This window comes from Megalopta genalis, chromosome 16 (assembly GCF_051020955.1).
Source record: "Megalopta genalis isolate 19385.01 chromosome 16, iyMegGena1_principal, whole genome shotgun sequence".
Lineage (NCBI taxonomy): Eukaryota > Metazoa > Arthropoda > Insecta > Hymenoptera > Halictidae > Megalopta > Megalopta genalis.
The window spans coordinates 6,089,130-6,114,275 of NC_135028.1; the positions used below are offsets into that span (position 1 = coordinate 6,089,130).

The window sequence follows — 25,146 nt, forward strand, 5'->3', positions numbered from 1 at the left end:
GAAAAAGCCGCAACGTGACGAGATCGTCGCGAGCCGCGATATATCGTGTGCATACGCTTTGCGGGAAAGAGGGAAAAGAAGAAAGAGCGAGTGAGAAGAAAGGAGAAAGACAGAGAGAGAGAGAGAGAGCACAGAGCCACTTACGCATCGATTATGCCCGGAGTTTCTGCGGTATTCTGCGGAGGAATACGTAGCAAGAAGTCCCCCCGACGGGAAAGTGGAACTCGCGAAGGATCGAGGGAACCGGGGCTGGCTCTCTCGGGGACTCGAGGCCAAGAACAAAACCAGGAATGCGATCGTCGAGAGGCAGAAGGTCTGCCATTCGACGAGAGAGCACCGCGCCGTCCCCGAGTCGTTCGAACCCGACGGGCCCCGAAACGAGTTCCAGGGAGAGAGAGAAAGAGGCCCGTAATCACGGGAAAGAGATCCGTACGACCCTCTCTCTCTCTCTTTCTTTCTTTCTCTCCACCGCCTCATCGCCCGATCTCTTTGGAAGCGCGCCGGGGATCCGAGGAACCGTGGGGAAAGGACGGAGCCGAAGAAAGAGAGACGTTCCCCGGTCGACAAAAGCTAATTTGACTTCGCACTTCCATGAGAAGGTCCCGGCGACCTGCGAGCCCTGTGAATTACAGCCGAGGGTGGAAACACGGTCCTGGACCGATGGAAACGGACCCTACAGCTGCGGAAGAGGCCTTCCGACCTAGCCCTCTAGTCGCTGGAGGGTTGTCGATACAATTGTGTGCTCTTCGATGTAAATAGTGTAAATCGTCCGTCGATATTTTCGATCGTACACTGCACTCCGCTAAACAGAATTTAACGCGTTCCGTGCCACGTGTACCATAAATGGTACACGTTAAACTTGACCATCAGGCCACGTGTACCATAAATGGTACACGCGGACATATTTATTTAAAGCGCTGAAGACATACATTTTGTGACAAATTTGTTTGTATAAAATATATTTCCACCAAAAGGATGAGAGGCATTGTAAAAAATGCTGTATAGAACAAAGCACATAAATTTGTTTAATCGTTATATACACGATAACTATTAATTACAATGTTTGACTTTTTTAAAGCAAGAGCTGCATAAAAACGATTGATTCGGGCAATCACTACTTATCTACTGATGATATAATGAAATATTATGTGATAATGTATCAATCTTTAGTCAAAACATCAAATGGCCTGAACGACAAGTTAAGCAAAAATGGCTTGGCACGGAACGTGTTAACGCGTTCCGTGGACGTAGATGATACAGCATATTCATTTTCATCGCGATGGATTCTATAGCAATGAAATTTATGAGCCACATCCATGTATAGCGTTCATTTCTTGAAATTATTACTCGCTTCGATGCAATGATTTACGAACAAATCATTTTGCTTATTATTAGCTCTTACTATTTTTTGTTTAACCCTGTATCTATCCATTCTAATGTCCTGTGTTCTTTGATTTTTTAACCAATGGGTAATCTCCCGTACACATTAAATATAAATAAATATATATATTTTTTAAATATTATTATTTTATATTTCTAAAGGAAGAAGTTGCTTCAAGTGATCCGAGGAACCCGCCATTTCCGGATTGCGAGACATTTTTGGGACATCCTGTATATTTCTATCAATTTAGGCGCGCCGGTCATCGGTGGCCCCCATGGCGTCACCGCCAACGTAAGTGCCGGTCACCGGTGGCCTCCGTGGCATTCAACGTGTTAACAATTAAAAGCTAATACCAATTAACACTTTATCGACCGCTAGCCTATTAATCGGCTTTTCGATTGCCAATGCTTATCGACCGATAGCCTATTAATCGACTTTTAGCTATCGACGGTTTTCGCTTCTTTACTGTTTTGTTAGTAGCTGACCTCCTGTATGCTGACCTCCCCATATCCTTATGAATTATAATTATAATAATTATATTATTATTTATTATTATTTTTAAAGGAATAAGCACAACACAATGAATAGCGAAAATTTAGCCGGTACTGGGAGCAAATGCGCGCGCGACTAAGCCAGTCCTTACTGAGTGGCAGCCTCAACCACGACCGGACGATAAAGTGTTAACATACGTCGAATGGCAAAACGATATAAATAGGAACAGGTTGAAAGAAATTAGGTTTTGAAAGAGAAATAGAGCGCAAAGAGTTACGGATCTTTATGTACCCCGAACATTTAATTCAATGCCGGTCGACCGTTCGTAAAATTCGAAATCTGCATAAGCAATCTGCGGTCCGTTTGCCAGCGACCGTAGAACGTGATACATTGATCCGCGGACAGAAGCGAGCTAATTCCAAAACCGACTGCTTTACGACGTTTTATAATCACATGCCGGGTGTCGTGAAAGGTACACATGCCCCCATAAATGTTCGCGGATCGAGAGCGTAGCGGCGAGCGCGCACAGAGGCATCGCCGTATAAACGCGGGCCGCACAGGGCAGGGCGACCGGAATCGTTTGAATTTTAAACCACTTGTGGCGTGCACGAGCTGGCAACCGGTAGAAGATTAATGGGCCGTGGTCGTTCTCTTGGGAAACGCGTTAAAAAAACGGTACTAATTGCTCTGGAAATATAGAGACATATACAGTAGGGTTGGGTACGTCGAGGATTCCCGAACGTCGAAAATCGCGCGACGCGATTAAGGAATTACTGTTCAAAGTTAACGCCAGTCGCGGCCTCGGTGCGAGGTGTCTCGTTACTCGGCCGGCTGAATAGATGAATTATTCATAATCTTGTAATCGTCGGTCATGGGTACCATTGAAAACCGAGACCGGGGAAAAGAAGGGAAATGAGGTGAGCGAAAGGAAGAGATGAAAAGAAGCAATATCGCGGGGCGCGCCGGTCGTAATTAATTTCGCAACGAAAACGCGAGCCACGAGAAACAAACGTTCGGCCCGCGAGCATCGGCGACGCTTGAACACCCTCGAGGAACCGCGCGAAAAACACGGCGATGGTTTCTAAAATGCGTTTCCGGGATATCTCCAGCGGCGCGCGCGCGCAAGGTTTCACCCTGAATGCTTACCTCGAATTCGCAATTAAAACGGTTCGGGGAACCCCTGCCGGGAAAACACGGCCGCGCGAAACCCTATCAAATATTCATCGAAACAAATGAAGCTATTTAAATTCCGTGATTAAGAGAAAGGATCGCGGAACACGGGTTCTTATTAGCGTTTCAACGAGGCCGAAAAGATTCATGCCGAATGAAATTCTGATGCGTGTCGTAGGCCGACTGCATCCTGTGACCTGTCTATGGGCATTATTAGCTGCGCTAATGAGTAATCCGATGTTCTTGTTATCTTTGTATTATCCAGGTGTGCTTGTCCAATTATCTAACATCTTTCGAATATGTTTATTTTAACAACGGTGCTAGCTTGTATGCTTGTTAGTTTTACAGTTATTGTATTTCCTATAGCTCAGTTTTCTTTCTAACTTATAGTATTGCATGGTTGTGTTGCATATTTTCATTGTTCTCGTGTCGCGGCTGTACACAAGCTCTTTCTTTTTATTTCATTAATTGTTTGAACGCGAACATCTTGGACACTTTAACACTCGATTTGTGGAACCCGTCGAAATGACGGGTCACTGATTTTTTGATTTAAGATTATTCAGATGGTAAAGATATATTTCTGAGTTATTTATTCGATTTATACGTTACTTGCGGCAAATGTTACAATAACACTTGTTAAAAATCACAATTATTACTGTTACGTTTATATCGTTACTTTTATAAACTAATATAAAACAGCTGTTTTTTGTGCTCCCTAAATCTAGTGTCAAAGAACGCGTTTTGTAGATCTCGGTGATCTGTATGTATATAAGCTGAAAATTTCATCGAAAACAGTTGACATTGTTACGAGCTGCAGACGATAAAGATTACGAAACTCAGTTTTTCGACAGTCTTGACCGATAACTGTAAGAAATTTGGAAATTTTGTTCATCTTTCATTTTTATTATTTAAATTCTTGTTCCAGGTTCTGATGAACAATTGCAATTTTCGCATAAATTTTTAGACATTATTTAGTAAACTAGTTATCCTCCAACATCTCAAAAAATGTTCAAATCACTCGGTCTAATTTTAAAAAGGTTATTCTTAAAAGATAATTAAAAAAAGATTTAAAGATTTAAAAGATAATTAATATACAGGGTGGGGCGTCTGAATAACTCGCTCGTTTTTGACAATAGAAATAAAAAATGTCAGACGAAAGTTGTTTGATTTCAATTATATGATGCCAATAATTTTTGTATAGGCGGAGGCGTAAAGGACATACGAAGGTCAAACTTGTTTTTTAAAATGGAAACCTATATTTTTATTCACATTCTGATAAAACAGCAGTTTTTTGTGCTTCGTAAATCGATACTCTGATAAATAGATTGCATAGTTACAACTACAGAAAATATCTACATGGCAAATAAATAAAATAACTATGTAACCTATTTAGCAGCGTAGCTTGAAAATTTCCAATGCATTTCGTCTGTGTCCAAACAATTTCTCATGGATGAAAAACCATGCATAGTAAATTTCTGTTAACAATATCACAATAGATTTAGAGATGGAAATTGCATTTAATCTCATAAACTTTATTAAATTCGAAATTATGTTTTCTTCTAAAAAAAAAAACTCCAGTGAAAATCCTCCTGCTATTGCATGCCAAGGTCTTCTAACTCTCGAACGTATCCAGTAGAACCTCGAATATCCGGGCTAAGTAGAGTAACAATAAATGTTTGAGCTGATTACAGGTGAAACGTATTTGAACTACAAAAACTTCTGACATTGAAGGAACGGATAACTGAGATTCTACTGCAGGCTGTTTTTCTGTGTAAAGCAACCGCAACATCGCATCAAGAAATCAGAGCAAATTTCCAATTTCACTAAAAGAGAATCTTTCCGTAATACAGTAAATTCTCCTTAATTTTCGCAGAGCTTGTAGAGAAAAATGGACAATTTCGGAAGAGAAGATACGATTGTTCGAGCCTTGCACCTCGTTTGTATAATTATTGACAACCGGCAACTATAAAAATGCGCCACGAGGCTCGAATAATCGTATCTCCTCTTCCCAAATTGTCCGTTTATGTTTATAAGTTTCAGGAAAATTAGGGAAAATTTAGTGTACAAAGAATGTTAAGAATCTCCTCTTCTTAACTAACATTTGCCAACAGAATACGTCGGTAATGACCTCAAATGTCGATGCGACTTTAATCTTCTAAACAAAAAACAGCAGTGAAATTCGCGTTTAAAGCGCCAAAATGATCAAACAGGTAGAATGAATCGTTTAAGCTTGTTCGATTTACAATTTCTGAAATTCAGGGAACACATTTGCGGGAAGTATAGATGAATGCAATCTTGCAGTCGTGATGCGAGCTACGAATCACAAAATATGTACGTACATACATGTACACACATACATATATACATAGATATTTTCGCACAGAACTAGCAAACGAGACGAAATAAACGAGAGAATGGGATTACTGTTTAGAAAACCGGAGCTTTTTACTCCGTTGTTTATCGGGCACTGTTTGTCGTGGCACACTTATTTATTTAAAAGAGCTCCCGAGAATTCAGTTCACGGCAGCATCGTAAAATTTCTTTGCGGAGAATGTTTTCCGAAGTCACGAGAGTGCTCTAAACTACGAAACAGCGGTGTATAGACCAGAACGGCCGGCGATAAAGTGTTAAGTTCAACAAATCTGCGCGGCCGCGCAGCTCTTTTTCCGATTGGATTTAGATTCTCTGGAACTTACGAAACGCGAAAGTCGACGCGCCTGGCTCTCCGTTGTGTCGCCGAAACAAAGATTCTAGCAACGTGGCCAGTCCTCGTTCTTTTTTCCTGTGCCGAACGAGCCGTTGCGAAACACGGTCGCCTAGACCCCTCCGAACGAAAGCCAACGGGCGAACGAACAGTTGACACGTCAACACATTACTCGGTGTCCGCTCGATGCTTTTTTTCAAATCGATTTCAAATACGATTCACTGCTCACGATTTATCTTATCAAATTTGCCGATGATTATTTCGATTATCGATCGACCATGCATTCTGAGTGACCCTTCGAGATTGTTATGTATATATCTCTTGTTGTATATTGTGATTGTTATATATATATCTCTTTCTCTCTCTCTCCCTCTTTCTCTCTCTGATAAAATGGCAGTGACACACATATGCGATAATGTCGTATTTCATGCAAAGAACATCAAATTACACCTTCGCCCATAAGTATGTGGACACTTCCTTAATTGAGATAGTTATCTACAAAAAAAGGTTGTGAAATCGTTCATGAATATTATTATGATTTTTATATTTACTCTGTACTATACTGGAAAATGTGTTTGACCAATGACGTAATAAATATTTCACCAATAGTAATTAAAGAACAATTCGATACTAACTTTAACATTCTAGATATATCAATTTTCAGAGGAATATTCTTTCATTTACGTTGTTACAAATCCTATTTCCGGTTTTTTAGATTTTCGATACTTTTTCCGAACTTCTCTGTCCAAGCGAGATAAGGACGCGCAATATAACATGCCACTCAAACTTTTAATTACTTAAAGGACTTGAATAATTAAATCCTTCAACTTAATAATACTAGATTTTAATCAATATATGTATAAAGTGAGAAAGAGAGTAAAATCTAGTATTATTGAGTTGTGAAGGATTTAATTGTTCAAGTCCTTTAAGTAATTAAAAGTATAAATATATAATATATATAAAAAAATAATGAAAGAAGACGATGAGCGCGGTTATTATTTTTCTCCCACGTCCTACTTTATTACGAAGGGTTCTACTGTATTTACAATTATTAATCATTTTCTGCACTGTAGAATGAGCCCTTCCTATTATTTGATCAATTTGTCCTAACGATTTACCTTGACAGTACAATTTTACTGCGATTTTTCGTACAGAAATATCGGTCTCTGATCTTTTGAAAGACATGGTGCTAACTTTTATTAATAAATAGTGACAAATGACGATCGAGCGTAACATAGGAATGCAATGTCGTGACCTACAGACGACTGAACAAATTCCAAATCGAAAACAATTCCAAGTTTCACAAAACTCAGTTTCTTTAATGCTTAATTAACTGTACACTCAATTTTGTGATGGCGGAATAAGATCATTATTACGTTTAGTGTGAAATATAGATAAACAGTTCATTTTTAAAAAAAGGTTTTCAAAGAATCAACTGTTGAAATATCCAAATAAAGCATATATTGCGTTTTTACTTTCAAAAAAAGTCTGTTTTTGCTTATTTTCTCGCTAATCGTCATTGTCAACTTAAGTGTACACTAAATTTTGTGAGTAATCGCATATGTATATCCGAAATAGAATTTGCCGACATATGTGCGCCATTTTATAGCACTAATTCATATCGTGCATAACTTATTTACCGTTAATATCGTTATTTAAAATTGTAAAACATTCAATACGTGACTACGTGAAACAGGATGAAAATGAATTTTCGAATCTGATCAAAGATTTGTCAGCCGCACGTGACCGACGCGACGCGTCAAGGCATCTAACGTGTTAATTAAAAATTTACTCGAGATTTCGAGATCGTCGCTGACTGTCATCTATTATTAGAGGAAGAGCCCGCCAGACGCGATTGGTATGTCAAAAATATCAATGCTCCTCGTTCCCAGCGGAACGTTTTGGAATGCCGTTCTCGTAGGACAGCAGACGCGAGCTGTGTTTCTTACAAACGTCGTGCACACCTCGGGACAAAAGATTCTCGAGCCTGTCCTCGCCGGCTGGTGACGAAACGTTCCTCTTAATTTCTTGGAAGAAAAAAATGCTAATTTAATCTGTCGAGCACTGTGCTACTGGAGAAGGAAGTCCTTTAGAATGTTTCGCTTCGAGTGAGGAACTACAAGCTACTCCTCCTCCCGTGTACCTTGAGATACGCATCGTTCTTGCGGTGCAACAATGGTGTAATTTATAAATTGTGATTTATGGAAGAGCGTGCGCAATTTCAATCGTCGTTTTGTACGGATGTCAGATTAGAATGCTAATTGCTGCAAGCAAAAAACGCAAAAGGATGTGTATGCATCCAAGGTTAATTCGATCAGCGAATACAATTCTTACATTTCTTGCGCGAGCAATACTTACGGTATATTATTTATACCGTATATATTATATATTATATTTTATATTTTATATATTTTATTTTTATATAATACTATATTTTAAAACGGTATAACTTTTTTCGGTAACCGAGCTAACAAGCGAACGGGCTTTCACGAACTTTGAACGTTAATTGCTCGTAACAACGTTAAAATTTAATTCTTCTGAAATCTTCGTTATAGGCTCAGATAAGAATGTTGCCCAACCAATGGCAACTTTTGGAAACAATTTTTCATTGTACATTAAACTAATCCCTCGAACATCCCGAACAAATTTAGATCGCTCGACCCAATTATATGATATAGAATAATCATTGAAATTCAATGCAATTGGATTAATAATATAATTCTCCATCAGAAACTATCGCCGAGACATAAATAATAACATCCGATCTAAATTGATGCAGATTCGACAATATCCACTAAACCGGTTATAATCGTTATTTACATGTCGAGTTATTAAAAATACCTAACCGACAATGTACATATACTGTGCACGAGAAAATTCAACCTGTTAACCGGAATCGGAAAGTGCATTCATCATTGCTATTGACCATTAAATCTCTGCATACCGCCTATAACAATACAAGTTAAATTATAATTGTCCCAATTGTGGAATAAATCGCATCGTTATTCATTTATTTGCATTGATAAAGAGATTTCTGATTGGAAATTAATTTGGTTAATACGTTAATTCCGTTTCGTACAAGTCAGAGACCCAGTCTCCCGCAAATGTATTGGTAGATTGCAGTTTATTCAATTTAACTCTACCGGCCTCATTAAAGTAAAATTCCTGATGACCGAGATACGTCGATTTTGCTTATTGTTAGATGCAACAATATCGCGCAAAAGACTTATTAACATTGCACTATTGCGAGTTCTTTCATGACTACGTTCATTAGCATCTCTTCGCTCTCAGCTATATTTCTTCAATGGGGCGAGGAAATTTTCGTTTCTTGCACATCTCTTTGTTTACTTTGATTTCTAAATCTCGATTACAGAAGAATCAAATTTTGTTTCCATTTAGAACAGAGATCGACGAACCGGGGTAAACGACTCCAATTGGGAATAAAAATAAAATTCCTGAGGGTACTCGATGGACATAACAAAATTATACGAAAAGCGTGTACCCAGTTACGACAAAAATTAACCAACAATTAAGCAGGTACAGTAGCAGGTTTTTACATGTCAAGAGCTGCAGAGGCTTTCAAAATTGCACAGGAGGAGGCAGACAAATTTTGCCGCCTTTTGCAACAACCAGAGAAGTCGATTGGATCCTAAAGACAGTATCCAAATTGCTATGACAACAAAATATCCGAATTTTGATGTTACTATGTTACAAAACGAAACACTATCATTTTATCAAAGAGAAGAAATCCTTTTGTTTCATAATGGGGATGTCAATTCATTTTATCGCATTTATTTTATACTTTCATTTAAGAAACCATTTCAATGCTGCACGAAAGTGTTTACATTGTTATAAAAATAAGATTACAAAATCCATCACGTATCGTTTCTTGCTTTCCTATATACCATTCTACAGCAGCAATTTGAATTTGTAACTTTCATAAGTATTTGATTTTTCCTGCGTTTTTCGTTTATTATGTATATATATAGTATATGTAGCGTAATAAGTAAATTATATGTAGTACAATAAGTAAATATTAGTAATAAAATTGTTAATTTTACAAGATAAAACCGTCTTTTTGCTACAATATTCTAACAGCGACAGTTACTCTGTGTTTGAGAAGAGAGAAGGCGTCACAGCTAATTGGTTAAATGGAAAAATGTTATTCCTTTCATTTACGACTTATTTTTTGGCGTAGAATCAGCCCCTATCTGGTTGCACCACCAATTACATTACTATATATATAATATAAAATATAATATATATAATATAAAAATTAATGTAATGAACAATATATATATATATATATATATATATATATATATATATATATATATATATAAAATAAAAATTAAATATATATAATATAAAAATTAATGTAATGAACAATATATATATATATATATATTGTTCATTACATTAATTTTTATATTACGTTTATATTACATTGAATACGCGAGTATGTACTATGCTATAATTGTTCTGTCTAAATAAACATTTTTATCATCGAAGGATTAAACTGCAGCGAAATCGAAGATCGACGGTACGGCGTCGGAATTGTATATCGGCCCCCCAGCCGTAAGAAGAAAATACAGGGACAGTTCGCGCAAAGCCATAAACCTCCCGTCGGCCCGGTATCGAAATTCAATGAAACAGCGTTACGAAAACCAGTTGTCGATTTCTGGGAGCGTGCTGGCGAGCCGCTTGAAATAACGCCGGTCAATTTATTCGAGTGGCCGTCCGACGGCGGTTTAACTAAAATAGTGGGACAATTAGCGGCACTATTAAAATCCCGGTCGGCTATTAAGGGCACACTCCATTAAAAATGGATTAACGTTTTATATTCAAATTACTGTAAATTATACCGGGTAAAATCGGCTTATCGGAAAACCGATTGCAAAACGGTCACCGCCCGGATAAATAAACAACGGCGTCTTCTTCGAGCGCGTAAAAATGCGGGAGCGCATCTATCACGCGAGCCGATCAGGAAGCCCGGCGGCACAGCTCGTGCCGAATTAATTCTATTTCGCTAATTGCCCGCGAGCAGAGGCCGCCGGGGAAACTTTATTCGTCGATTTGCCCGATAAGGCGAGTCTCTGCCCCTCCGCTACGGTTCGAGAAATCATTGGAAAACGAAACGTTCGGACGAAAGAAACCGATAATGACGTTCATAACGTGAAGTACTTGAAATATTTGTCAGATGCTTTCGTTTTTGGATGTATCTTGCCTGAGGTTCGTTAAACGTGATTCACAATTTCCTATCGATCAATAATTGGAACGGTCACCGGGGATTAATAACCTCGAAGGTAAATTGTTCGATTTTCCATCAGAATGACTTCTTTTTTCTACGTACTTTTTTTTAAATGTATATATTTTTTCTATATATATATTATAGGTTAATATAGAGATAATAAAAGAAAAAAAATATATATTATTATTATTATTATTATTATTATTATTATATATATAATAATAATAATAATATATATTTTTTTTTCTTTTATTATCTTTATATTAATTATCTTTATATTATATTATTTGTGTATTTTCTTTTCTTTTACTATCTTTATATTAACCTATAATATATAGTATATATAATATAGAAAAAATATATACATTAAAAAAAGAAAGATACATAAATTAATAGGGGTACGCTATTAAGCGTGATATGTGAAGATAAATCTAACATAAATAAAAAATAAGATATTGACCCGTTGTTACTAGACTGCAGAATTTTGCAAATATGTACGAACTCTAATTAGAGGTTTCCTCCTATTTCGATGAAGATAAATATCTGATTAAATTCTTCGTCGAATGTCGAAAGATTCATAGCGCTATAAATGCATACAATCTGTAGGCATTTGCTATTCGCAGACCTTCGCAAAATAATGCAGGAAACGTTTCTACGGAGTTCTAATAATGTCGAAAATATTTCAGATGATAAAGCCGGGTAGTCCGTGCGGAAAGAGAGAGAGAGATATATATACATATATATATATATATATATATATATATATATATATATATATATATATATATGTATATAAAGAGATATATGCAGATAAAGAGATAAAGAGGAAATGAAACATGAAAATTTCATATCACGCCACGGCTGCAATCTCTTTTACAATAGTCATTCCCGGAATGATAGTGAAGGTATGGTGCATGGGAATATCGTGCGTGAATGCACACGATAGGAGAAACGAATGAGTGGGACCTTGTACGATCGACTAGTCACTGAATCATTCGCGCAATGATCCACGTGGCTGTTTGCGCGAGTTTCATTCAGCCGCGCGGTTTATCATCCTTACTACCTTCCAGCCGTCGCTAATGTTAGACTTCTCGCGAACGTAACATTAAAGATCAAGGACTTTCGAACAGAGAGAGAGAATAGTACAGTACGTATTTAGAAATATGGAGCCGAGTCTCCTCTTTCGCAGAAAGTTTGTCACTCGAGTAATCAAGCTTTCAAAAGTGGATGTTCGTAACTCAAGAACAACAAAAAATACTAAACGTCGACGCGTCGTTCGCATTACAGCCCGTTAATGGAAGGGTAGAAAACGAAACCTGGAATTTCGAAAAGAAAAATCAGTTTCGAGTCTTTGCAAATCGCATGAATTTCTCGGCGCGTGTTCGTTAGCGCATTGTGGATACCAAATGAAGTAATCATCAATCATTTCGGTCTGTCATCGTGTACCGTTTCTCAAGCGCCTCGTCGCCTAAATCTGTGAAGTCATCCTGTTTATCTAAAAATAAATAGAAACGCTTTCATTGAGAACAGAGTATAGCGGAGGAATGTGTTAGCTCGGTGAATGCGCGCACACATACATATGTTCACCGGTCAACGTATGCACATACTGATGTAATAAGCAAATGTATTCGCACAAGAAATGAAATGTGAACTTTTACTAGCTTGAACACGCGTTTTCGCGCCTGATTTAATAAAAGTGTGCGGGGAAACGAAGATGCATGAATTTAAATGAACACGTTCACCGACGAGCACGCATATACCTATGCATACCAGGCATGTAATTTATAAATCCGCGATCTGCCAAACAAGTTTTTCAAGCTGAAATTTTCATTACTTATAAATATTATCACTGAATAATTTGATGCTCTCTATCTTCTTCTATTTAGTCGAAACATTTAAATTTCAAATACGTTCGCTCCGTTTCCCTTGTTTCCTACCGAATCATATTTTATTAAACAACGTCGCTTATTTGATTAAAAAAAGAGAAAAACTTTTAATATAAAAAGTTATCAACTTCTCGTCTATCGATAATCGATGAATTACGGGCAAAAAATCAGCGCGCGGCAATGAATAATCCCCAGCGTCTAATTAAGTTGAAACCGCGCGCGCACACATCCGACGTAACGTGAAAGTTTCATTTGCGCCAATTCTAAATTCGTCCTACGTTCGCTATTTACCAAACACGCGTATCTGTGCTATCTGGACTACGGGCGCAATGATAGAGGCAACGTAATCCAATAGGTTTGAACCTGCGAGTGTTTCCAACCCAGGTATCACGGAACATTTCGTATTGAAAATTTATACTTGTGCGCGTACACGTGCACAGGCTGCCGGCGGATGCGGTTACTAGGGACACGCGTTATACCGCGCGATTGTGCCTGGAAATTGATTAGCCCATTCATACTTTCGGCTCGCCCTCCCAGCCATTCATGGTCGGCTACGTGCCTCTTCGTTTAGCGCTACCTCCGCGACTTTTTGGCTGTGGGGCGACACGCGTAAGCACGTTATTGGCCGACAGTTTACGAAGATCGACAAAATACACACGACGTACGTATTTACGACGATATCTCGCTATAGAAATCTTGTACCTCGTCCAGTCGTCACACCGAGTACAGTAACAAAGGGTCGCAAGGTAAAAAAAGGGGCTCAATATCAAAAATCATAATTTCCGATTAAAAACACTTTTATTAGAAGTAGATACACGATAAATGCTAAAATATGTATTCTTTTACAATCTACTGGAAAATACTTCTTTTTAATAAAGAAAATACTAATATATATAAATGTGTGATATATAATTAATGTATTAGGTCTACCGGAAAGTTCTGTCCGATAGTGTCACTTCAAGTTTCAATGCATATGCACATGTTGGTTTGAGACATATATGACTATCTCTCTTTATCATTGCGTTTACACACATGTACCAAACTTTTCAACCAAATTTCGAATTGTTCGCTCAGATAGACAATTATGTACGCCGAAAAGAATCACGTAATTTACGATGAGTATTTTGTATTGAACACTGATTTTCAAAGTAAATTTGAATAACTTTAACACGCTCTTTAATCGTATGCGACTCCACCGTTAAAATTGCCTATCATCGTAGATTAGAACAAAAAAGTGACAATAAACACATACGGCATTTAACAGATATTCTTATTCGACATTATTTCGACATTATTAAATATCAGGTTGCATCGACAAATACATAAAAACATATACGATTATAATTAAAAAAGTAAAGGCGACGTTGAAATCTCGAAAAATTCTCCGGCTGCGAAAAAATGATAACGTTCGCTTTGGACATCTCTAAACTGAAAAGCTTTTGTTAATAAATTATTTGAAAAAAAGATACTTTTCAATACCTCCAAAAATAAAAAGTTCTGTCCGATAGTGTCACTTCAAGTTTCAATCCATATGCACGTGTTGATTTGAGACATATATGACTATCTCTCTTTATCATTGCATTTACACGCATGTACTCTCCTAAATAAACTGAAACAAAGATGTCTCGTGTCATTATTAAGTGAGACGCGATCGTGGAAACATGGCTACCGATAATAATGCCAGACCACATGCTGCTTTGGCGACTCGTCGGAAAATCGCAGAGCTAGGCTGCGAAATTCTGTCGCATCCACCATACTCCCCGGACCTAGCACCCTCCGATTATCACTTGTTTCTCTCTTTGCAAAACTTTTTACAGGAACAAAAATTCAAAACCGAAGCTGATGTCAACCAAGCACTGGTTGAGTTCTTCGCCTCTAAAAATGAATCATTTTTTAAAAATGGCATTTACAAGTTGCCATCACGCTGGCAAGAAGTCGTAAGTAACGATGGACAGTATATTCTACAATAAATATTATTAAATGTACGAAAATTGTGTTATATTTCAATACAAAAACGGACAGAACTTTCCGGTAGACCTAATATAATCTTTAAACAGTTCGACTTTCAACCTTTACGATAGTACTCATGAAAATAATTACACACTCAGCATTCCTAAGATATGCGTAATATAGTCGAACTCCTTCAAAAACTTTTCGTAACACGTTTTACAAATATGGTTGCCGACAAGCAGACGAAACAACGAAAGTTGCGGTTTAAATACGTAGCAAAACAGTGTCGATGCGACACTCGGAACGTTCATCGCGGGAACAAGCTGGGTTGTTACATTAGAAGTCCTCGGATTAGGAAATTTTAGCCTAAACGTTACATCAAAATTTTGGGGAAGAAACGAAAGCGAGATCGACAAAAATTGCTCGGAACCAGAAAACGATTGATTCAAATTCGTACAGATTTCCTTATTTCATAAATAGCGATGTGTAAACTGAAAATGAAAGTTGAGGCTCACTTTCGAAAACACAAGCAACAAGCACAAATTCCAGTAAAAACGTTTCGAAAGAGAATTAGATAACAAGCCAATGAAGAGAGAAATATTTACGAATGAACATAATTAATCATTCCAAGAATGATCTATTGTATGTATTTTCTGTGTGTATGGATGAATCGTAAACATCTATCGCTTACATAAATATCTGCCTGGTGCCGACATCCGCGTGCATAGATAGCGCAATTCTTAATTATTCGCATACTGGAAACGAAGATTTGTAATGCACAGCATTGACTGTGCGAGCCTCTCTCGGCAGAAAATTGATTAAGTAACCCTCGAACCACAGGATACGAGACCATTTTATTATACTGATATCCGATCCGTAAGATTGGATTGGTAGCTGTTCAACAAGATGCAGTAAAACGCAACGCAAACAAAGTGACCTCGAAAATATGATTAGAAATATTGATGAATCGATTAAGCATCGCTAATTAGTATTATAGTTACGGAACTTCAACTTTACTAGAAGTTCGAACATTTTGCTTGTATAGATAAAAACAATATCAATTTACTATTAACACTTTATCTACACCGTAGGTCTATTAGTAGAATTTTTAATTATTATGCTACGCTAAGAGAAATCTGAACGATATTTGTTAATTATGTTTGATAATTCCAAATGGTATTATTAGATAATGTTACTAGAGACTTGATACACTTGTTAAACAGTTTCTAAGTATAAACTATAGTTTTCGTAAATTATAAAATGATCGGTGGGGTGGATAATAAGGGTAAACTGTCGTTCTCGGTGTAAAATAAAAATGACCTACTCGATTGGAACAAACAGATTTTAAGTAAACAATTCTTTAAAACAAATACAACGAAATGTTCTTTCAATATGTTTAATATTTTGTGTACCATCTGTACAAACTTCTGCCACAAATGCACAAAACCTATAATTCACAGGTCATTAAACTAAACATTCTTGTTCCGTGTTCAGATTTTGTGTTGAAACATTTTTCAAAAATTGCAACCGGAGGATTCCATCTACACTGCAAACTCTAAACATATCTACCTACAACAGAAAACATAATCTTACATACAAAGTGTCACAAAATAATATCGTAGTGTAATACGATTGGTGAATACTAACACAAATAAATGGCCACGAAATTGTGACCCTGATCTTAAAAATTCAACGTAAAAAATCACTAAACTTGTTCATTATACAGTATTCTACTTATCCCGAGAATCATATTTGCAAACATCACTTTTACAATTCAAATAATTTGTCTAACCGAATAATGTAATTTATGTAAATAAAATAAAATTCTCGATGCTTGTCCTTGAACTTTCAACATCGGGGTCAATTTTGCGACAAGTTTCTTGCGTCGATATGTACATATTCAGCAAACCGAGGGTATAGATCACATTATAATTTTCACATCCTGTACTAGAATCGAGCAAAATTTGATTCGGACGACGAATAGGAGACATTGACGAACGAATAAAAAGAAAATTTTATTTATAATATAACATTATCGAATAAATATCCAACCGAATACAAATTTATCTAGATAACAATTCATCCGAATAAGATTTCGTTCGATTAATTCATCCGAATAAGAATTTATTTGTACAGGAATGAATTCCGAAAATAGTCGACTTGAATAAAAATGATATTCCATAATTTTTTCTCTATACTTCATTCACTCATTTTTACCAGATGAATTTTTACAATTAACTTTCTTTCAACTGCTGCATCGGAAAGTTCGTTACTTCTGAGTAAATTGATCATGGACGCATAACTCGATGCAGGAAGTCGAAGAAATGCGAAGACAGCAAAATGTATTCGAATAAAAAATGAAGAATTACGCGTGTGAATAGATCTGTTACGAACAACGAGCAATTGTAATTCGAACGAAATACTCGACTGAAAGGAATTCGTTCGAATAATTATCGTGGACAAATATTTATTCGAAACGATTCGAATAAGACCGAACGTTGCCCCGCGTCCCACGGCGAACGAAAAGAATCGGCATTCTTCGCGCACGCCTACGAATTCCTTATCGCGTATCGCGATTCCGCCACGCAGCTGAACAACGACATACGATCGCGATGATCGCGTTTACAGGATTATATCGGTGTTATTATCTCCGGCCGATCGTCTGCCCGGGGTGTTTCTTAATATCGCGCGGGATCTGTTGCTTTTCAATTTGGGCTCGCATCAGCGTAAGCATGATAGATGCGCGGTGGCAACTACGAATATTTATGCTAATTTGTTAAGCCTCTCGATAGACGGGTTCGCGGTCTACGAAGCGACGCGAACGGCAGGGAGGGAGGCGCGGAGGAAACGTCTGAGAGCGTGACAGAAGAGAAACAGCGAACACATCGATCGTTGTCCACGGATTATCGTCGTAATTCTCGCATACAAACGGCTCGCCGTCGTCCGGTAGTTTCGCTCGCAATCCCAGACGCGGATATTTGCATTCGGTTACGTGATGCCACGGAGACGCGTGTCTTCATTAAACCCCGCCGCGACCGGAAACCGGGTTAGTTTCCGTTAATATCATTTTTCAGCTGCGCAGCCGTACCCGTTTTTCACGTTTTGCCACCCGGTGTCGCGGATCCTACCTTCGTCCACGCCATTTTACGCGGTGCGTATTAGCTGGCCCGAGTTGCATAAACGTTCGTACGCGGAACCCGTTCACCGCGAAACTAGTTCAACCCTTATGTTAATCCGCTAGACTGTATCTACTTTCGAGTCTCCCCGCTAAATTTTCGACAGGAAAATTCTTCGGATCATTTAATGGCGATTTCCGCTCCAGATAGAAAGACAAGTATGCGAAACTGTCGGTCGAGTAATTATCCAGTCATCGACGAGAACGAGGAAAATTTGGTCGAAGACGTTCGTTCCAGGAGACGCTATAATTTGCGTCACGATAGGATGCGATAACATAAAATTGAAGAATTCACTATACGTGGAGAATTATGTACGCGCGAATAATCGTGAAGGTTCTGTAAATTCGCATTCTTCGGCTAACCGGTTTATTTGGAAAATTTCGAAGTTATCATGAAAATTTCTAACAATAACTAATTGATTATATATGTTATTCTGTCCACTAAAATTTGAATAAAATTCTAATCTCTTGTCATGAATATTTAAGCATTCAAGTAAATTTAGGCACGCGCGATAAGCATCAATTTTCTTTCCCTTCTAAGAAGTTATGGTAATCGAGAAATTTCTAATCGCAGTAACTGCGAAGAGGATGGTATGTCAAGGGGTTAATAAGCTTGCAACGATCGGAAAATTTTTATTGTTTGCACGACAGAATTAATAACGAAAAGGCTAACGTAATTTGGACTCATAGTCGTCTATATTTTCGTGGAGATTGTAAGTTTCCAATGCAATATGGTAGACTACGACAAAGGCAATGGCACCCTGACTTTGTCTGGCAGCGTGAATCTCTCTGTTTATCTTTTCTAATCTATTTCTGTCTGTTAGCGACAACGATAACACCGCTCCCCGTCCAACTTCGTATCAATCGTGACTTACCAGAGATTTTTACACGAAATAAGAATTGTCTGCAGAGGTCTACGTAAACATTTAATTCCATTCGTTGATAATGTTAACAAGCTGAGAACAGTATTTTCAAAAATTCTTTAAGGGTTTTTTTTCGTGATTTTAAAGTGAATTAAATCGACTCTATATTATTTGTACACCGCCGTGTGTTATTCGTTTTCCACGTTTTAACGTGCGCAGGTTTTACCTCGCTCCGAAATGTGGCCTTGGGACGAAATGTACCCCCATTACCGCCGCGTTATACCAGAACGAACAGATGTTATAACGAACAAGGTTCTGAAACCAATTACTGTTCATTCTACTGTAGCCTACCGACGGTTCAAAATTACAGCTGACAATTTGAAAAAAAAAATGTTCCGTTTAATGACGAATACCTGCGGTAACGCGTGTATAAGATTATTCTGCGATCGTACGACTGAGTCATAAAGGAGAGTATTCAGAACCGAAAAGCATCATGCCACCTGGGTAATTTTCAACGTGTATCGTAAGTGGTCGCGAGATATTCAAATTCGCTACGCGCATGCTAACGTTCCAAAATAAATTCCAGAAATAGTTCTCGAGTCACGGGAAAAAAAATATGAATATATATATACGCTTTGCTCGCTGAATGTTGGCCTACGGAAAAGTTCATTTCGAAAAAGAAACATGTTCAACGCGAAAATCTTACAAACGTTCCACGATAACGGCCGACTATGATAACAATCAATAATGAAACGAATCCGACGAAACGACCGGTCGAAAACGAATGGCAGGTTGCAGTCACCTCCGACTACCATAAAAAGTATCCCTGTCGGGTGAAAGTGACCCACCCGAGCACAGTACTCGAACGCGAAAAGAAAAAGTTGAACTGTAAAACACGGCTAAACGTCATAATTCGCATCGTCCTCGGACTACGATCGAAATATTCAAACCGGAAGCGGGACTCGGCACACAAAACAATTCGCGTAAACAGCTTGGCTTTCTAGTCGAGTCATGCTACTTTCGGTAATAAATAAATAAAATCGAGCAGAGAAAAAGGTAAATCGAATTTCGAGAAAAAATATCGAGACGTTCCAACGAGAATAATCCGAAAAACCTGTTCGACGATTGCTCGTGGACAACGATCAACAATGGCCGACGGTCGAAAAAAAGAGACCGTAATCCATCAACGTGCGAAAATATGTCGAACACTGCGGGGGGAACGGCGTCGACAGAGACGCGAAAAAAAGGCATTTCGTTTCCACACGCTGCGAAATGCTGGTGGAATCAAAGGTCGTAGGATTTCAAGGCGTGGTGGACGAGCGAGAAAGACGGCCGACGCGCGGATAATCTGGCCGAGCATTCTTGCTCTCTCCTCGAAACGGAAGCGGCGCATTGCCTTGCGACAGGGGTGAGAGCCACGGAAGGTCACGTGAGATCGTTCGAAAAATCAAACGAGCCGAGCGACAAGGAAAAAAGGAACCGCGCAGCGTCGGTCTTTTCGGAGCCGTTACCGTGTACGAGTTCCTTGGCACGGACGACACTCTCTTGGCTTTCGTTCACTTTTCCCGTCGGCGGTCGTGAAATGAGTCACGCGTGCAATCGAAAGTATGCAGTTTCGTGGTGCGGTGCGCCGTTTTTAAATCGTTCGGGACAACGTACCGTTGCACAGCTCGTTTGCGCCCTACCGGCGTCCGACAGAACGAGTTTATAGGACGCTCGTATATGGCTAGCAAGAACGCGAGGAGAGCATTTCACGGAGAGGAGCACGCTCGAAACCCCGGGTTCGCTTCTCGTGCACACAAAGAACGCGCGGCACAGAGCACTCCCGATCCCGGCAGGGCCGCCCGTGAAACCGACCGTCGCTTTTACGCTCGCTCCGGAAAAAATTGAGGTTACGTTTTACCTGTCACGCGTTCTTACTCTCCTCGGCGAGAGTCGTCTCACTCCGTGCAAGCTCGACGGCCTCCTCGGCAACACACTTAAACATTATCCCACTGGCCACAACGCGGATTGTATATTTCCCGTCGGTTCACTGACACTGGTTTGACACTCTCCGATCCTCGGCCCCGCAAAATCGTATCGAACAGCTCTCCACTCACGTGATCACAAGAAGGGCACACGCGCACGCGTCCTCCCGCTTGAAGCGAAGATCATTCGGCGAACTGACCCAGACTGTGATACAGCACGCTGGAGAGAGTCGTCCGGTCGTTCCCTAGCGACGACCGCGGCCGAGCCGGCACGAGGCGAGCCGAGCAGGCTCGAGCCTGCACGAGCCTGCACGAACGCGTCCGATCAAGCATGCGCCAGTCGGGACGTTTATCCGACACCACGCTGCCTTCGTGGTTCGCGAAGGGGTGTCGCGTGACCACGAAGTCGCGAAACACTATACTGTCTGGCACGAAGGCTATAGGCCGTTATCTTTTTTCTTTCGTTCCCGATCATGAGATTTACCATAGGCCATAGACTACCGCGAAGCGTCGCGTCGCGCCGCGCCGCGTTGTAAACCGGGATCGCCGCTCGATCCCTTCACTCTCGATCGACTTTCAACGTTCCAGGCGTTCTAACCCTCCTCGCTGCCGGTCGGTACGCGTTCTGCCAATCGGAATAACAATGACCCGAATGAACCCGATTCGAGTACATCAACCGTTAACGAGCGTTCGCGCGCGGCGTGACGAAGAGTTTCACCGAAAGCGAGAGCGTTCGAGCCGCAGTTTCTTCCTAATCTAACCACTCGACTATGCCAGGCGGCCGCGATGCGCGTTCTCACGTATTTTTCTGTCGTCTCGCGGGAGAAAGCTTGGAGGCTTCGATGGAATGCATACCGTAGGCAGTAATCCGCCCGCGCTCACCGACCACGAGTCTCGTTTCGACTTGACGGGGATACGCGCAAATGCGCGAGAGACCCGCTCGACCACATATCCATGCACACATCTTGATCCAGTGTGCGTGATCCGGCAGAACCAGTCTGCTCGCTGCTCCAATTGATTCTTGCCGCTGCCAGACGACGCGTCTGCGACCTCGACGGCCAGAATCTTTTGTACTCTACGGGTAATCGCGTAAATCCTGCCGGACTCATAGATGTGCGCGGTTCAGAATCTTGCTAACTATAATAGTTTCAAGTATACAGGCGCAATGTTATCGAGCAATGTTTACAGGATTATTATTAATGCTGTTCATTTTGACTAACGGTCGGAAATTGATAGGTTTTACGAAGTCGGTTATATTTCATTGGTAAAGTAAGAGGACGTTTAGCTTTTTTCACACGTCGAGCACTATAGCATGCAGCTTTTTTTCAGCGGTATAGATTTATCTCGATCAAGTTGTAAATGATCTGAAACGTGTGATAGGTCAAACTCTTTAGAAGTACGCTTGAGATTGAACTAGCCAAGTAGATTTGCATTTTTCACGAGCACCTTAAATAGGATGACTCTGTTCGATGCAATCGTGTGTGGTTTCATGTGCATGTTTCATGAAACCAATCTGTGCTGAAGTTTAGTTCTCTCCTTTTTTTTTTGTGGATTTTACTCATTGTCTTTTGCACGACAACAGGACATTCTGATTTATATACGATTTCAAAAATATGTCTGCAAAATAATTTCTTTCCAATTCATTAAAATAACGAGGTTACGTAAGTTCGAGGAACGTACACATACTTCCATGTAACTGACAAGAGAAAGTTTAAACACGTTCCTTTGGAAACTTTATTTTGCGATATGGCTGACATAATATCTCGAGATCTAGTTGTCCGATTGACTGCAAATTTGGACACAATCTTCGGTAGATTTACTAACGTCTTTTCTATCAACGTTTTAAAATAAGTTGAAAATTTATTTTAAGCTTTCTGTATGGTAAAATAGAGAAGAAAGCTAAAAGAACAGAATTCGAAATTTTAAGTACGGCCATTTTTTTGAATAATGAGATATTTTATGTATTTATTTTTCATTTTATTTCTTTTATGCGGACGATAGTTACGCATGAGCTTTTTAAAATATATTTTTGTTTTAGATTAGCGTAATAGTTGTAATCTCGGGGGGCAATTAGAGATAATATATCATTCGAAAAAGTGAAACTCAAAGAACTTTGAATATCTCGACGTGAAAAAGATACATGTTTTGCACTTCAAGCACTAGTAAAAATATCACAATCTTTCTTCGAAGGTAAGAACAAATCAAAAGCACGTTCTTTTTACCGCCAAAAATTATACTCCAAAAACGTGCACGAAGATCGTGCCATGAACCAATCGTGAAAAGTGTACCTTTTTAACTTACTTTTTTGGCCATCAGACGGCAATTATGTCGCTCTTACAAGAAACACTATTTAACTGATGACGTAATTGCACCGATTTTATCGTATTGATCGCGAATTATATGCTACAAAGGTCACAAAAATGTAAATTAAAGATGTTGTCAAGAGCTGCACTGACCTTCACGGATCGCTTTACATGAAATCAAATTGTACAACGTAAATTGATAATAAATCAAAAATGACAATAAATAATGATCAGAGCAGAGATTAACGCTAATAAATAGATAATGTCGAATGAAAGAGAGAGTCAGCAACAAATTAACTAAACTCCAAACAAAAGTCAGCACCCTCATTTTTCGTTCCTTTGTTGATCTGTCAAGATCTCACCAAGCCTTGGTAGCACTGTTAATTTACATTTTTGTGATCTTTTTAGCATGTAAATTCGATCTGTACACGAATATCGGTGCGATTTCCTCATCAGTCGCATAGCACAGTAAATTCTCTCCAATTGCCGCTTAGCTTGGAAAAAAATGGACAATTTGGGAGGAGGAGATGCAATTATTGGAGTTTCGCGGCTCGTTTTTATCGTTGTCGACAATCGACAACTAGAAAAACGTACCGCGAAGCTCGAGTAGTCAAATCTCCTCTTCCCAAATTGTCCATTTTTGTTTGCAAGCTGAACGACAATTGCAAAGAATTTACTGTATTCCTTGTTAGTGCATAGTAGGTCTGTGGGAATATCCGAGTGAATGACGTACATATTACCAGTTCGTATTTTCGAGTATAGTGTTTATGGACTAATGAATTCAATCTCTCTGCTACGGAACTTAGTTTATAATTGATGCACACGACTCAATGGAACGCTTGATACAGAATGACGAGGACGATGATTAGGCGGGATATAATGTATACAAAGCTCAGTACAGATGTGCGGATGTATAGAGCCGCGAATATTGCTGTAGCCAGTTGCTGTAGAATCACCAGTTGCTGTGCCTTTGGTTCGTCTTCGGGCGTCATTAACTTTATGTTCATCGAATAAGACACATATTAAACTTTTAGACACATATTAGAAAGACGCATATTAAAAATTAAACGAAATAAAGGGAGTTTTTTTATTGGAAAATAAACGAAATAAAAGAACACAAAAATTTAATAAGTCTCATTCGATAAATACAAAGTTAATTATGCCCGGAAACAAACCCCTATCCATGACCCTCATCCATTACCCTATACGAAATCAGATAAATCAAAAATGCTCATGTTCCATCCTGATAGTCCACCGACAAGATACTTCACTTGAAACACATGAGTCAGGTTCGGCGTCAAATATGCAGAGTGTTAATATCGTAACACGTCATTTTCCGATGATACATGCGAAGACATATGCTGCACAGAGGGTTCGCGAGGGTTCGCGAGGCTTAGATGGATGCGGTGAGTATTTATTTTTGCTCCAACAATAACCAATGCGAAATATATCTTTTGATTTCTTGTAAGAGAATCCCAAGAAAATACTACAAAATACACGATTAGATCAGAATAGTAATATTTCTTATTATGATTAGAAGTTATTCGAGTTCAATCATTTCTTCGAAAAGAAAGACAAATATTTCTGCTGTACCTACAACGCGCGGTCATTTAATACTTGAAGAACGGTACAACATTTCTCAAACTGGACTAAACGACTTGAATGTTTTTTTAAATGACAAAAGGATTAGTCCACGAGATTCAATTTTGCTATTACTTATAATGACGAAGGAATTCAAAAACTCATGTTTCTCAATTTGAGAATGCATATTGTAGATCACAAAATCGGTTAACACGGAGTCAAGCTACAACGTTGAAAGGTTTAAAAAAATCGTAGATTTCTGACGTTATCGGTCGAAAGTGTCAAAAATCATGACAAAACAGTTTACAGCCTATATTAAGGTGATCCGATTTCGATGGAAGTTTTCACCGTGCACACACGTTACCGAGACATACAAAAAAACATTTCTTATATTTCTCTTGCAGGCTCAGACAAGAAAGAGTT

At 38.9% G+C, this 25,146-nt stretch overlaps 1 protein-coding gene across 4 annotated transcripts in view; it reads right to left on the bottom strand.

Annotated features, from left to right (window-relative positions):
- Positions 1-25,146, bottom strand: part of PlexA (plexin A) — an 809,381-nt gene that overhangs the window by 671,715 nt on the left and 112,520 nt on the right. Inside the window, exon 1 of one of the 4 annotated variants that reach the window (XM_033482896.2) lies at positions 20,776-21,056. The exons of the other annotated variants lie outside the window; for them this stretch is intronic. The gene's annotated coding sequence lies outside the window, so the exon portion shown is untranslated. Of the gene's footprint in view, positions 1-20,775; positions 21,057-25,146 lie in introns of those variants that run through there. 4 annotated transcript variants of the gene reach the window in all.